The sequence below is a fragment of the Cryptomeria japonica genome, chromosome 3 (assembly GCF_030272615.1).
Source record: "Cryptomeria japonica chromosome 3, Sugi_1.0, whole genome shotgun sequence".
In the NCBI taxonomy this organism is placed as follows: domain Eukaryota; kingdom Viridiplantae; phylum Streptophyta; class Pinopsida; order Cupressales; family Cupressaceae; genus Cryptomeria; species Cryptomeria japonica.
Window position 1 is genome coordinate 97312142 of NC_081407.1, and position 5432 is coordinate 97317573.

The following is a 5432-nucleotide window of genomic DNA, read 5'->3' on the forward strand; positions in this document are numbered from 1 at the left end:
AGGTTTCATTCTTCCTTAGTGAAGCCATTTCTTTGTTCATGGCCTCCAACCAGGAATCTAAATCAGGCATTTGTATTACCTCTTTCACAGTCCCAGTCTCATTAGTGTTAGTAACCAAAGAATAGACATAATTTGTATCCAACAATGAGAAACCATACCTATCAGGTTATCTTCTCTCCCGTGTAGACCTCCTCAATGGTTGAGGTGGAGGTTCTTGTTCTTCATCTTGACCAGAACTATCAGAGCTTCTTGATCTCTCCTCACTTTTGGGTACACATGGAGTTCAAAGTTCCTCCTTTTCTAGAGTTAGATGAATTTCAACTTCTACTTCCTCATCTTATCAGACTTCATATCAACTGAGGTGGTCTTCAGCTCACAGAAGATTACACTTCTGTTGTACAATACCGTCTCAGTTACAGGATTCCAGATCTTGTACCCTTTCACTCCCAAGTTGTAGCCAATAAAGATACACTTAGCAACCTTGTTATCAAACTTAGATCTATTTATATTAGGCACATACACATATGCCTCACAACCAAAGACACAAATATGTCTCAGAGAGGGCTTCTTACCAGATCATGCTTCCATGGGCGTTTTATCCACAACCGTTGAAGTGGGAGATCTATTTTGTAAATAACATGCAGTAGACACAGCCTCAACCCAAAACTTCTTCTCCAGACCAGTACTACTCAACATGCTTCTCACCTTTTCCATCAACATTCTATTTAGCCTTTCAGTAACTCCATTTTGTTGTCAAGAGTAAGGTGTGCTCTTGTGCCATTTAATTACATGGTCTATGTAAAATTGATCAAATTATACAGAATAGAATCCACCGCCATATCATTCCTTAGACATTTAATTTTCTTACCAGTGTGATTTTCAACCAAGGTTTTAAACTCCTTTAAACACTTCTGATTTATTTTTCAGAAAATACACAAATGCCATTCTTGAATAATCATCTATAAAAGAAACATAATATCTAGAATGTGATAATGAAGGAACATTAACTGGACCAAACACATCAAAGTGAATATAATCCAATAAACCAAAAGATTTATGAGGACTAGAATAAAATGAAACATGATGTTTCTTTCCATATATACAATGTTCGTAAAATTCAAATTCAAAATTCAAATCATCAATCCCCTCTACCAGGTTTTTGTTTTTCAGAGCTTTTAAGCCCTTTTCTCTTATGTGACCGAGTCTATGATGCCAAAGCATGGTTCTCTCAGTAGGAAGTTTAACTTCTATTGAACTTCAAATTTCTTCTTCTAGGTAGCCTTGTTTGATTTTCCAGAGACACTATTACATTGAACAATGTACCAATCCTTGCACCCTTATCTAGCACTATAGAGCCTCTATTCATCTTACAACCACCACCTAAGAATAATACTTGTATACTAGTATCATTCAACTTACTAACAAAAAGCGGATTATGAGCCAGACCTGGTATGTGCATTACGCCATCAATTTCCTTCGTTCTTCCATTGGGAAACTGAATTCTGACTCTTCCTTGGCCAACAATTTCAAGAGATGAATCACTAGACAGATAAATCTTTCCACCATCATACTCTTAATACCTAGAAAACCATTCTCTATGAGATGTCCTGTGGAAAGCTGCACCATAATCGATCAACTAGACATTGTCAGTTGTCTATGTTGCCAAGGCAACAATGAAGGCATCTGCATCGCTATGAGAAGATTCAGTATCAGAAGAGTTATTCTTCTTCTTTTTCTCCTCTTTACAATCCTTTCGGATATGGCCATTCTACCCACAATTTCAATGTTTCACCTTGGACTTCTTCCCAGGAGACTTTGATCTCTCCTTTTATTTGGATTTGGACTTCTTGTCCTTCTGTTTGCCTTTCTCTTTTGATCTGCCTTGAACAACAAGGGCCTCCTTATCCATTTCAGGAGACTTTGTTTGTGCCTCTTCTAAGAGAAGTGAAGAAACCACATCCTCCATTTTGAAGGTGGTTGTTGTACTCCCAATAGCCATCACCAAATGGTCCCATGTGTCTGGCAAGGAACACAACATAAGCATACAATGATCCTCATCTTTAATTGTATCTCCCGCAAAAGTTAATTGTGCAATGATCATGTTGAAAGCATTTAAATGGTTTTCTAAAGATGTCATTTCGCTCATTTTCAAGGAGTATAACCTCTTCCTTAGGAACAACTTGTTTACCAAAGACTTTCCCTGATAAATATCACCAAGTTTCTTCCACAAAGAAGTTGTTGTCTTCTCATAAACATTCAAGAGAACAAAATCCGCAAGGAATAATCTAATCAACCCTTTGGCCTTCCTATCTACAAGATCCCAATCTTCTTGTTTCATACCTGTTGGTTTTGATCCAGACAATGCAACCCAGAGGTCTCTATCTATCAACAGGTCTTCCATCTTGAGTTTTGATAACTCAGCTGTCGCCATTGAATTTATCAATGTCCACTCTTCCTGATGTGCTCGCCATCTCGGTTTGCAATTTTAAACAAACCTCTGCAAAACTCCCATTGCATAATTAACAAAAAAAACCCATCCTACCCACAAGGATAATACAATTGGCCAGGCTTTGATACCACTTGTAAGGAAAGCAGAGTGTGGAAAACACCTTCCTAATGTTAATCTCTTAGAGAAGTGAAGCATATGAGTTTTTTGATTCAAATTACATCAACTAAGATACACAATAAAAGACAAACAAAACAACATGAAAAACTACAACAAAAAAATGTACACCAAATTTCAAGTGTGAAAACCCTTACGGGTGAAAAAATCACACACCAAAGCAATCTCTTGTATTACAGTAAAATCAGTTTACATACAATTTAAAGATCTTTGATATGGTCTCTATTCAGGCAACACCAATATGGAAGATTACATTCACAATCAACTTTTCAATTCTACGTACAAAATTACCAAAAAATGCCTCAATCCTCTCTGCACAATGATAGAAATCATCCACACACAATCTAACCCTTCAACCATTTTTCCAGATGTTTATATGTCTCTATCAAAATACGGTTTGATTTAGTTACTAATTGTCAAACTTCCTCATATTGTCAACAACACACCATGTTATCTCCATCGCTTCAGCTTCCTTTGAGGCGTTCCAGTTTCCATGAATCGCCTACACACAACTCAGCAAGTCGCTTCACACTCGACCATGGTCCCCACCTCTATTGCTTTCGACTTGACTTTCCATTGAAATCACTTTGGAATCATTGAAGGATGGCAATTTGAGAATGTCCTTGCTCCTCTAGTTATCCCAGAAAGCTCCTCGAGAACACTCAGGCTACCTGCGGGGTGGCAGGGAAGGGAAACCTTCTTGCTTCCCTCTTAACCCATAGTTCCACCCTTGTACTGCTATTCACCATGTGAGGTGGTAGGATGAACAATCTCATTGCCTTCTGTCTTATCCCACATTATACCTGACACTACCGGAAAACTCCTGCGGGATGGCGGGGATGACCACCTTAATCGTTGCCAAGACTTTACCAAAGCGATAGGGAACTCGGGCTTGTCGATATAGAAACATAAATTTGGTTGACTGCTTGGGGCAACATAGTGAATTCCGATGTTACATCGAAATTGCTCCATGTTGTCAAGACTCTAGTGAAGTCTTCTTGACAATCGCTTATCGCCCAAACCATAAGACTTCGGTTGACTAGTTGGAGAGTCATACCAAAATCAGATGTTACAACGAAATTGTTGCTCCACACATTGCTACTTAAGGCAAGTATATATAACACAAAGGTTATCAACTACGCTATCAATAACACGAAGGTTATTCACACTGAACTGCACATTTAGAAATCAAGTGCCATATGTTCAAGATTTCAACTAGTAAGTTTGAGAAATCCATTCTCAACATCTTCTAGCTAATTAAGTTTATTAATTATGCTATAGTCCTTCTTTAATTAATTAATTGGTAATTATAAATCAAGTAATTAATTAAATTTGCCCCTTTCTTCTATTAAATACAACAAATATGTAATTTGATTTATTTAATTAATGTTGACTTTTTCCTCTGAAATTCTCTCATATAATTAATTAATTCTATTTTCCTCACATGTCTCCTAACCTTAACTCCTCTAACCCTTCTCCTAACCCAAATCACCTAGCTAACCAAGGGTTTTGTCAACCCTATCCCTTAATCCTCACCATATGTGTGCACATTCCCAAAATATCTCAATATTCCCTAAAAGGGGAAAATGTCTTTGAATTTAGGGGAAATTTCCTAAATTTGGGAAAATATCCCAAATTTCCTCAAACATGGGAATAACATGATTTTTCAATCTCTTTTGGAATAGAACCTTCCAATTTGGGTGGCTTACTCCCAAATGGGCATGTCTCCTCAAGGACACATGTCATTCCTTCCAATGACACATGTCATTCTCCTTCACGACACTTTCCCTTCTTAGGGACACATGTCTCATTCCCACACCCTTCCATATCACCTTCAAGCCTATTTAAAACCCCCATTTTCTTTCACAAACCATCCACTTTCATTTTCATAACCTCAGAATGCAGAAATGTTTACTCATCCCTTTTGCATTTTGCATTCACTATTATGGAGCACAATCAAGTATCTACTATATAGAAACCACACATCAAATCGGGGGACAATGAAATCAAAGAAAGAAAATGGAGTTTGCATTCTAATCACTTTTACTCTTGTTTATCTACTTTTCTTTCTTCTTAAATATCCTAGTCTTGATTGTGGTTGAGATATGTGTCTATCATTTGCTTAGTTCATCTTTTCAATAGTTTACATTCACAATTTTCTACATACACCTTCTAATATTCTACAGTAAGAAAAAATAAAGATAAATTGCATTGAGAGAATGTAGTGGTAGCCAGTTGTATGTCAATCTTCTCAAGAAAACCTGCCCAAGTCTAATGTAATGCATTAAAACATCCAAGCACAAAGAGTGATGCTACACACCTTCAACAAAGCAATTGATGTTGCAAGGCGAGGCAATGACTGGGTATCAACAATCTATAGATGCCAACTCCTCTACCTACAATTCATCAACAAAACTTCCAAAATAAATATCATGAAACTTTGGTGACCTTTTCACTGTTCTTACTGGGTCTTCAACTCACAAATCCATCAAAGGTGGAGTAAACATCTAGCTAGTTCAAATCCTTAGGATCCCTATCTTAATGGTTCCTAGTTCTAGCAACAACCACCTCGCTGAAGGAGCTTCTTTAAACTTGTACATGTGTTTCTTTCTCTTATTGTATTTGGCTTGCAGATTGGGAATATCTCATGATTTGGTTTTCTGTTTTGAGATCTTTGACATTGCTGTCAAAGGGGGAGAGAGATTATGTGAAAAATCTGCTTTAAATGTTTTTATCTTAAGGGGAGTTTGCTAGAGATATCTTCTTTCTTTGCATTGACTATTTTTCACATTCATATGTTGCCATCAAT